The sequence below is a fragment of the Sinocyclocheilus anshuiensis genome, unplaced genomic scaffold (assembly GCF_001515605.1).
Source record: "Sinocyclocheilus anshuiensis isolate Anshui unplaced genomic scaffold, SAMN03320099.WGS_v1.1 scaffold50, whole genome shotgun sequence".
Lineage (NCBI taxonomy): Eukaryota > Metazoa > Chordata > Actinopteri > Cypriniformes > Cyprinidae > Sinocyclocheilus > Sinocyclocheilus anshuiensis.
This window is the reverse complement of record NW_015542382.1, coordinates 1,631,111-1,642,890: the sequence shown is the minus strand read 5'-3', so window position 1 is coordinate 1,642,890 and position 11,780 is coordinate 1,631,111. Positions and strand designations below refer to the sequence as shown.

The 11,780-nt window shown below is 36.3% G+C and overlaps 1 pseudogene; it reads left to right on the top strand.

The window, feature by feature from the left end:
• LOC107692678 (kinesin-like protein KIF19) overlaps window positions 1-11,004 on the top strand; it is a 13,969-nt pseudogene extending 2,965 nt beyond the window's left edge.
• Window positions 11,005-11,780: the final 776 nt, after the last annotated feature.

Genomic DNA, 11,780 nt, shown 5'->3' with positions numbered 1-11,780 from the left:
CAGCGAGTAAGTGCTGTGCAGGTAAACCTCACTCCCCTGATCTCAAGAGACGCACTAGCGACTGACGCTAGAGGCTGCAGCGACACTAGAGAGCTGCCTCCTTGTTAGTGCGCCCGCCTCCCATGCCGGAGACCCACTCGGAACGAGAATGAGGTGTGGCGGTGAGGACCCGGTGGAGAGGGGGTTACATTGGTGCCGTGACCCGGATGGGAGTGAGGTTTAGGGGGGTGAGTGTAACGGAGGCCAGCGAGTAAGTGCTGTGCAGGTAAACCTCACTCCCCTGATCTCAAGAGATGCACTAGCGACTGACACTAGAGGCTGCAGTCTTTAGCTTCCTTGTTAGTGCGTCCGCCTCCCATGCCGGAGAAGTGGGTTCGAGACCCACTCGGAACAAGAACGAGGTGTGGCGGTGAGGACCCAGGAGAGAGGGGTTACACAAACAAAGCCAAAACCTAGATATTTTATGCAATACAGAAATCCTGGCCAGGACGCGTCCTGGGAAAATGGCACGTATGGTCACCCTATTATACATCCAGTGTGTTTGTATAGTAGATTGATAGTCAATCTTCTTTGCATACATACACATTAAAGTCATGGCTACAAAAATATCATATAAAAAGTTTGTGATTTTTAATTAATTGTCTTTTCTGTATGGGGTAAGTTGTCAAAGGGGAACCATATTATTTATTGGCAAAATAATGAAACCACAAGAAAGAAAAAAATAGATCACGGTTTCCACAAAAATATGAAACGGCATAATTGTTTTCAACATTTCTAATAATAAAGAGAACCAAATCTTGAAAAACCAAAGCAGTATATTAGAATGATTTCTGAAGGACTGAAGACTGGAGTAACTGCTGCTGAAAATTCAGCTTTGACTTAGGGAATAAATTACATTGCTATTTGAATATATTTTAAAATGTAAAGTTATTTTAAATAATAATCATATTTTGACAAAATTACTCATTTTACTCTTTCTTATTAAATAAATGCAGTCTTGGTAACTTCTTTCAAAAACATTCTTGAATCAAAGTCTTTAGTTTTAAGACCTCCATTTTATTTACATTTTATTTATTTCAGGAGGATGTCTATGTGGCAACAACAAAAAATCTTATTGATGGTGTGATTGCTGGTTATAATGCCACAGTCTTTGCATATGGACCTACGGGTAATGTTGATGTGAAGTTTTCTGTTTAGTGCTACTGTACATTCCAATACCCTGCAAAATAATGATTATCCTAAATAAAAAATTCTTAGCTAAAACAGAAAATTCTGAACCCAAGGGGATGAAAAATTAAATTGCTAATTTTAAATCGATCACAGACACTAAGCAGAGAAAGTAAACTAACCAAAATATCTGTGTTCACATTTTCTGCTACATTTTCATGTTTTAGGAGCTGGGAAGACATACACTATGTTAGGGTTAGATTCTGAGCCTGGCATTTACATCCGAACACTCAATGATCTCTTCAGGGCCATTGAAGACACCACTGAGGACTTGGATTGCAGTGTTTATATGTCATATATAGAGGTCAGTCTTATTGTTTGTAGATATTCAAAAATATTGCATCATGTTTGTTACTGTCTGTCTGGCACTTTACAAATGGAGTGCGTCCTGAATGCATTCAACACTAAACAACCTATTTGCAGATTTATAATGAGATGATCAGAGATCTGTTAAATCCATCTTCTGGATACCTTGAGCTGCGTGAGGATGCTAAAGGGGAAATACGAATTGCAGGCATCACTGAATTCTCTACATGTAATGCTAAAGAGGTACACAGGCTCATTCCAGTTGGTGGCCATCTTTGCCGTCCATTCATTTCCCACAATTGGCCTGTCTAGTCCTTATAATGTCTCCAAAAAAGGATGATGTCCTTCTGAACCTGGTGTTTGCCTGTGATTTCAGATAATGGCTCTTTTGACCAAAGGGAATAAACAGAGAACCCAGGAGTCAACAGCTGCTAACAAGACATCATCTCGCTCTCATGCTATACTTCAGGTCGAGAACACACACACAGACACTAACCATGTACATGACCTCAAATTGGTACACTGTCGTCTGAGTGTGCGTCTCCTGCTTTGTTTGCACCACAGGTGACAGTCAAGCAAAAGAGTCGTGTAAAGGATATCAACGAGGAGGTCAGGGTGGGAAAGCTATTCATGGTAGACTTGGCAGGAACTGAACGAGCATCACAGGTACATGCTGTGTGTGTTGATGTGCTGAATTGGAAACGCAAGCTTTCAAATTCCTCAGGGATGCCAGATTTTATAGTTCAGCACCCTTTCTCATCTTTCACCGAAATGAATATTTAAGCTCTTCTGTCCTTCATTATTTATATATAATATGAGACTGATGAAGGAATTTGAGCATGTTACATCTCATATGGCAGCCAAAACATCACCCATCATTAAATTCAGACATTCTTACATATAATTGAATGCCAACAGTCATACTGTATGTCAAGTTCTAAAGCACATGTTCTCTTCTTTCAGACTCAAAACAGAGGAAAGAGAATGAAGGAAGGAGCACATATAAACCGTTCCCTGTTAGCACTGGCCAACTGCATCAATGCCTTGAGTGAGAAGGGTGGGAAAGGTGCTCAGTTTGTCAACTACAGAGACAGCAAACTCACTCGACTTCTTAAGGTTAGCAAAATCTGTGGAAGCTTATTTCCACCACAGAATTTTTAAAAAATAATCACGACTTTTTATCTCACAATTATGAGTTTATATCTCACAAATCAGACTTTTTCAGAATTACAAGATATGAACCCAGAATTGCTAGTAAAAAGTTGATTTTTTTTTATTCAGTAGTGGAAATAAGCTTAAGTCTGACTTGTAAATTGGAAGCAAGAAAAGTCCAAATTGTAAGATATAATTTTTTTTCACAGAATTGTAAGTTAAGTTTATATTCCAAATTCTTAGAACTGAAAGAAAAAAAGTGTGAGATATAACCTCAGAATTATGAGAAAAACAAGTCCCATACAACTCCTTAAAAGAAGACTAAGTTTTTACAGTTGTCACACATTTGCAGTGTTTTGATGTGGATTTTAGGATGCTTTAGGAGGAAACAGTCGCACAGTCATGATAACCCATATCAGTCCTGCCAGCACCAATTTTGAAGAGTCAAGAAATACGCTGGTTTATGCTGACAAAGCCAAAAATATAAGAAACAAGGTAAACATACATGCTTAATAGTATTTGTCTAGAACCAGATGATTATATTAAACCAATTACTGGATAAAGTGTAAAACTTTTAATGCAATATTTGAAAATAACCACTGAAGAAGTATAACACAAAAACAGATTCACTGAAATGTATTAAGTTTAGGCTTATGAGGAATTTACCATTCAAAAGTTTGGGGTTGGTAAGATTTTAAATGTTTTTTTAATTATTTGTATGTCTTTTTTTAAGTCTTTTATGTTTACCAAGTTATATTGTGAATATTATTATATTGTGTAATATTATTACAACTGAAAATATCTGTGTTCAATTTTATATATATATTTTAAAAGTTTATTGTTTTAAGCAGCCATTACTCCAGTCTTCAGTGTCACATGATCCTTAAGTAATCGTTCTATTCTGATTTTCTATTATTGGTGACTTCATTTTGTTGAGATGCAGCCCAGGTCTCTCTCCTGCTATTCTGTTTTAAAATCTTCTAGGTGAAACGTAATTTGATGAATGTTTCATATCACCTGGCGCAATATACACGCATTATTGCTGATCTGCGGAGTGAAATCGACCGACTTCGTGCAAAGATTGACCAACAGAGTCAAGAGCAACAGAAAGGAGAGAAAGCAGACATTCCTGAAATTCAAGGTGTGCTCAATTTGTGTTTTAGAATTTGGGTACAGTAGTTGACAAATAATATTGAAATAAACTTTTTTATTACATCAGGATTTTAACCTGAAATACACTCACTATTTGAGTTGTTAATTAGTAGTTTGTTCAAATCCATAACTGCAAGTAAGAGTAATAATTTGCCTTTTTTTTTAAATAGCAGTAAAAAGTTCATTCAGATTTTTTTTTTATGATTGGCATCTGGTTTCTCTATATGGGCTGTTTTTAGCTGAGGTGCAGCAGTACAGTCACGGTGAACTGGCTTTACTGCAGGAGCAGCTCTTGTCTGCCTTCAGGGAGCAGATGGAGATCAGACGCAGCCTCATGGAGCTGGAGAACTGCAATATGGAACTCCACATAGACACGTCTAGACATCTGCTCACCATCTCAGAGTAAACACTTAAACATACAGACAGAGTTCCAGTCATCAGTAATTCTTCAATTAGAGACAGGGTTATAGTTGGGGCTAGTTCACCTAAAAATGATTCATTTACTTTTCACCTTTTCACCTTCATGTTGTTCTAAAACTGTATGAATTTCTTTATTCTTTTGAACACAAAAGAAGATTATTTTTTTGAAGAGGAATGTGTGTAACCAAACAGTTAAAGGTAACCTTTGACTTCCATTGTATTTTTTTTCCATATTATGAAAGTCAATGTTCTACCACCAACTGTTTGTTTACCAACATTCTTCAAAATGTCTTTGTGTTCATTATCAGACAGAACGTCTTAAAGGTTTGTAACAATTTGATGGTGAGAAAATTATAACATTTTTGGGTGCACTATCCCTTTAACTGAATTAAAATTATATACATACACACATATAGGAAACATTTCTCATTTACAGCTAGTTTAGCATTTATTACAATAATTATAAAAAAGTATATAGACAACTAATAAAAACGATCAAAGTTTTAAAATGACAAAAAATCACTAAAACTTGAACTGAAATGAAAATGGAGATTCAATATCAATAAAAACGATAATAGTATCTTAGTTATACTAAAACAACTCTGATTAGGGGAACCTTTCTGTCCCCTAGTATGATTTTAAAGAAAAATGTTTTTAAGGATATAATCATTTTAAAATGTCTCATTAATGACTTTTTCTGTATTTTTAATAGTTTTAAAATGGTTGTGTTTCTATTTGTGTCATTACCACCTTGTATTGTTTCCATTACTTAAACTTAAAAATCTACACCATCACCCATTAAAACAAAATTTTGCAGGATGATTGATAAAATAAAATAAAAAAAAAGAAAAGAAACGTTTCATCCATGTTAAAACATATATGTAGTAAAAAATACCATACTCCTATACATACTGTAGTCTCCTCTCCTAAATTATAGTATTTCAGCTTTTTCTTTTTTCATCTCACATCAACCCTCTTTCTCTTTTCCTCATCTGGTAGTTGGGAGCGTGATCGAGCACGTGCCCGGCGAGGGAGAGATGAGGTAACTGGAGAGAAAACAGACAGAGACAAGGAGGAAGAGCAAGGGAGTGGACCAGAGGAGCCACAGTATGTCACAGCAGCTCGAGAGGAGATCGGCCCACTACTGGCTGAACAGAGAAAGACAATGGAGCTCAAAGTAATTAAGTTCATTACATAATGAAGACTCTATTTTTTGAATGAGTCATAACAGCGAATGGACATCTGACATGACATGTCAAGCAGTGACAGAAGTATACTTCATATAAAACTCATATTTAATTTTTTCTAAGCATGCCATTATATGACCTCAGCTTAAATAAGTGGTATTCATTTAAAAAAAATGTATTATTGTTCTTTGCCTATTGGTTTCTTCCTTTATTTCAGCGTAAATTGGAAGAAAAATTATTGAACATGAAACTAAAGTCATCTAAGATTGAGGAGTTGCTTTCTAAATGCATAAGTAACCATGAGCAGAGAGACATTCTGACATTGCTTTGTAAGGTTCATGAGCTGGAACTTGAAAAAACTGAAATCCAGTCAGCTGTTCTCTGCAAAGAAAACGTTCTCCGAGCAAAAGACTTCATCATTCAGCGCCATGAGCAGCAGCGGACACTCTGTGATGACATCATACACCAGCAGAAGGCTCTGATTGAAGGTTGTGGGTCACTGAAATGGGCTGATGTCTGAGAGACAGATTATAGCATCTGACGTTTGGTAAACAAACATTATATAAAATATATTTTTTCATTCTGTCCACAGATCAAGGACTTTGTGTACCTGAGGAATTACAAGAGCTTTATTCACTGTACTTTTGTGAATTAAGTGATGGAAGCATCGACCAAATACTCAACCTTCATACTTTCACCACAAACCCCAGAGCTGTAAGCTTCTATTTGATCTCTTCCTTTCTTCCTCATTTACCTTTCCCTTTAATTTGCTTTTTAAATATACATTTCAAAAGTTTGGGGTCAGTAAGATTTTTGCTCTTTAATTGCACGCACAAATATGGCGGCGTGCGCTGTAGCCTGTATCATTTCATATTAAAGCACGAATGAAACTATGAGCATGTGTGTCAGATCCGCGTCACGTTCAGCAGCGGCAGCTCTTACAGTAATAGCAGCCAAATAACCTAATATCCCAGCTGCTGTGATGTCTAGAACAAAAGAATGTATCATTTCATATTAAAGCACGAATGAAACTATGAGCATGTGTGTCAGATCCGCGTCACGTTCAGCAGCGGCAGCTCTTAAAGTAATAGCAGCCAAATAACCTAATATCCCGGCTGCTGTGATGTCTAGAACAAAAGAATAAAGAGGAAATCAATAACTTTTGTAGCTTTAAGGATTCATCTATATTTAATTTAGAATTTAGTGTTTGATAACTTTATTCAATTTCTGTATATTTCTTACTTGCTGAAGGGCACAGGTAAATATGACATTTATTATAATGGGTTTATGTGAAGATTGTTTTAAGTTCACTTAATAAAGTCTAATAAATGCTAAAATTGATAGCTCTCAATTATACTGTGATGTTAGTAGTCAACTTTACATATAATCAATGGATAAATATTAGGAAAAAATAAAAATTTCCTAGAGACATTAGTAGTATTGGTATCAGTGATACTCACCTTTAGTCATAAAAAAGATGCCTTTAAACAAATATTAAAAATATGTTGTCTTTATGTTGTTTCTACATTAATTTGAAGATTGAATGTGAAATTATTGCATATATTTTAAAACGTTAATGTTAGGTAGTATTAATCGCAATTGATTTCAGAAAAAAATGTGCGATTAATTTGTGATTTTTTTTTTATTCGATTGACAGCACTAATTATAATATATTTTAAAATTTAATTTATTTTCAACAGCCATTGTTCCAATCTTCAGTGTCATGTGATCCTTCAGAAATCATTTTAATATGATGGTTTGGTGCTCAAGAAACATTTCTTATTATTATCAATGTTGAAAACACGTAATATTTTTACAGAAAGCATGATTTAAAATCTTTTTACTGTCACTTTTGAACAATTAAATGCATCCTTGCTGAATTAAAGTTTTAATTTCTTAAAAAAAAAAAAAAAATCATACTTATTTCAAACTGTTGAACAATACTGTATTGATTTATTTCTTAAATCATTTTAATATGATGGTTTGGTGCTCAAGAAACATTTCTTATTATTATCAATGTTGAAAACACGTAATATTTTTACAGAAAGCATGATTTAAAATCTTTTTACTGTCACTTTTGAACAATTAAATGCATCCTTGCTGAAGTTTTAATTTCTTAAAAAAAACAAAAAAAAATCATACTTATTTCAAACTGTTAAACAATACTGTATTGATTTATTTCTTTTTATACAGGATAACTCTCTTATGATTATGGCCAGCCAAATGAGACTTGATGTGATCTCTGATTTAGAAGACGTTGATAAAACACAGCAGAACAACAGGAAGTTCAGTCCATTAGATAAACATCCCCGTGATTCTTCTTCCTCTGGGATGGATTATGACAGGTAATGTATGTAATAAGAAAAGTAGAGTAGACTGCCATGTTCATCTGGAATATAGTATGCTTTCATAATTTTTTATATTTTCTATCTTCCTTATTATAGTGACAGTAACAGAGTTTTCAAATCGCTGTCTAAACTTAAGCCACAGAGACGCCACCACTTATCTTCTAGCCCAACTCTTTCAATGAAGGTAAACACACAGAAGTGCTCATAGACACTGAGCAACCCTAACTGACAGTATCATCTCATCTTTTACCATGTAAACAAATTACTTTACGTGAGATAGTCTCACAAGACACACTTTTGACTACCAGAACGAAAGTATCAGTAAATAAAATCAAAAAGGTAAACATGAACTCAACTTGATGTAACTGTACATTCCCAGATCTTAATCTATTTTGAAATAAGAGTACAGTACAATTGAATTTGGTCAGTTTTGTGTAGTTTGTAATGTGACTGACTGTCATTGAGCAGGTTTGTACTGTTAAGGATTCGACTCCTATATGTCCTACTGAAGCTGTGAGTCCAGACACTCTGAGGGAAATTGTGAGTGACACCAAGAGCATCTCAGTCATTGCAGCAAAACGTCGCTCACACCTAGCAAAGGAGACCAACTCCAGAGTGGCTGGTCTGGCTTTGGCCTCAGGGCTCAAGTCCTCAGTGAGCATGGACAGTCTAGTTTCTACTTTGGCAGATGAGTCGACTGAGGTCAAAAGAAACCCACCAAGACATGGAGGCAGGTCCCAGTCAAAACAGGACTTAAAGACATCAGAAGGCAGAATGGAGCTCTCTGAGAGACACCAGCACAAGAAACGGTCCATATCTTTTGAAGCAAGCAAAAGGGTATAAGCACATCTATGTGTACCTCCATCTCTGTTGTTTCAGTGAGTTTTGAATTGGCTAAATATACACTACTGTTCAAAAATTTGGGATCAGATTTTTTAAAAAGAAATTAATACTTTTATTCAGCAAGAATGCATTCAATTGATCAAAAGTGACACTTGCAAAAAAAAATCTATTTAAAATAAATGCTGTCCTTTTCAACTTTCTATTTATCAAAGAATCCTGAAAAAATGTATTGTTTCCACAAAAATATTAAAGGGCACCTATTATGCAAAATCCACTTTTACATGGTGTTTGGACGTAAATGTGTGTTGGCAGTGTGTGAACACAACCACCCTACAATGATAAAAATCCACCCACTCCTCATTTTTAATCCCCTTTAAACCAAGTCAGTCTCACTAGGCCTGCCATTTTGATTTTCATGCAGTGTGACGTCACATTGCATAGGGCCGGTGTTCTGTCGATTTGTGCTACCCTGTCAGATTTTGCTACCTCCCATTAAAACAGTGGGTAGTACAATTCGACAACGAAAAATTATACCTGTAAAATTATGGTTTATTAACGTCTACACCTACCCCAACCCTAAACCTACCCTTACAGTAATGCAAATACAGTAATTATGTGTTATATTCGCGGTTGTGGCTAGAAGGGATACAGCTACAGGAAACCAACAATAAATAATTTTTTCTACCTATTAGATTGTGTTTTATTAAAGTCTACACCTACCCCAACCCTAAACCTACCCTTACAGTAATGCAAATACAGTAATTATGTGTTATATTCGCGGTTGTGGCTAGAAGGGATACAGCTACAGGAAACCAACAATAAATAATTTTTTCTACCTATTAGATTGTGTTTTATTAAAGTCTACACCTACCCCAACCCTAAACCTACCCTTACAGTAATGCGGATACATTAAATATTGTTATTTAGCGTGAGAAAAAGGACACAATATTGATGTGCGCATGCGCAGTAAACCCTGGTAGGACAATCTGACGGGTAGGCGCGAGCTCTGTAACATCGCACTGTTTTGTCCCACTTTCAGTGCAATTGGCTTCCCATATGTACGGCTAAACACTGGTTCTCTCGCTCTCAGTTATGTTGCTTGCTGTTGTTTAATACCGACTGTGCAATGCAGAGAGACGTATATGCGATGCCCTCTTCTGGAGACGGGGCGGGAATATGCAGCTCATTTGCATTTAAAGGGATACACACCAAAACAGCTCTTTTTTAGACACACCCCAAAAATGACATTTTCCAGCTGTTATAATAAATGATCTGTTGGGTATTTTGGGCTGAAACTTCACAGACACATTCTGGGGACACCCAAGACCAATCTTGTAAAAAGGGGCATAATAGGTGCCCTTTAAGCACCACATCTGTTTTCAACACTGATAATAAGAAATGTTTCTTGAGCATCAAATCAGCATCAAGTTGTCAATTTCAAGTAACATTATCTAGGAAGCTGCTAAATTTGATCTGTTCATACCACAGCAGGTACAAAAACCAAGACAGAACCCTTTCAGATATCCAGCTTTGGAGAGCATCTCAGACAACCGGCTTGTGAGACCAGCTTTAAACGTGATCCAGCCACTCAACAGTGGTGCTGGAAACCCTGCAATACCCCCTGTAGCTAAAGTGAAAATCCCTGTCTCTCACTTTACAGGTACAGAACTACAGCCATTCCAGTTTCACCGCTTCACATTGTTTTCCAAACTCAAGCCAAATTGTTATTCAGGCTAGCATTTGGATGTGATCTCTGTTAGAAAATTCAGAACTTCTCTGTTATCACAATTGAGATTTTCTGTTTTTTAATATGGGTGCCAAAATCAGTATGTGTCGCTTTCATGCTGTAGATGTGAAATGGGCCTAAAAATTTGCAGATTTTGATATTTTGTCAATATAAATTTAGAATTGCAGCTTGAGAAGTTAGAGATCAGGGGAACACCACCCAGCACCATCCATCAAAAGCACTCAGATATCAAACGAGGACAGGCAACCTACAAACGACAGTGAGGTGAGATTTTTTCTTCTTCTTGCTATTCAGCTACGTTCTTTTATTTTAATAGTGAAATGAAGTTGGCAGGTTGTGGAGTGTTTTGTAGTCCAAGCCAAGTTAACAAAAATGTTTTTTAGGCCCAGGAGATATTTCTTACTCCAGCAATCTCCTACAGCATCCAGGCAATTACAAGAAGTCCGCCAATGAAAATCCTAGACAAAAAGGAATGGCTGATGTTAACAGAAAGAATGAAGCACGGCAAAAAAACAAACATACTGTAAAAAAAGTCATATGTCTGAGTTTTTCGTTCTTGTGCAAGAGAACATTATCTATTTTTGCACTAAAATGTACAGCTGAGGTGAGACGGGTGTTGTAAATGTCCTGGAGGGAGGGGAGAGAGGCACCAACGATCTTCTCAGCTGCTCTCACTATGCGCTGAAGTGTCTTGCGGCAGGATGCGTTGCAGGCACCATACCACACAGTGATGCAGCTCGTCAGAATGCTCTCGATGGTGCCTCTGTAGAAGGTGTACATGATGGGGGCCGGGGCTCTGGCTCTTCTTAGTTTGCGGAGGAAGTAGAGACGCTGCTGTGCTTTCTTGGCCATTGCTGTGGTGTTGTCAGCCCAGGAGAGATCCTCTGTGAACCTCCTCTGTGAACCTTCCTCTCCTACAGCATCCAGGCAATTACAAGAAGTCCGCCAATGAAAATCCTAGACAAAAAGGAATGGCTGATGTTAACAGAAAGAATGAAGCACGGCAAAAAAACAAACATACTGTAAAAAAAGTCATATGTCTGAGTTTTTCGTTCTTGTGCAAGAGAACATTATCTATTTTTGCACTAAAATGTACAGCTGAGACTAAGTTGTGAAATGATTTTAATGTTATTTAATAATTATCATGTGTTGAAAATCTTCAAATTCAAAAACCTTGAAATATTAAGTAGAGATTTTATACAGTTTTTCTCTGCTTTGAAGTGATGATTCACATTTGGTGCAAATTTATTTGAAAAAAAAAAACAAAGCATTGAAATAAACATGTACATAAGCTTGGAAATAAAGGTTGTTTCAGAATGGCTTCATACTGAGTAAACTCCTGCAACACTGATGAAATGAATATGGTTTCATTTATTTAATAAAAAATTAATTATATCA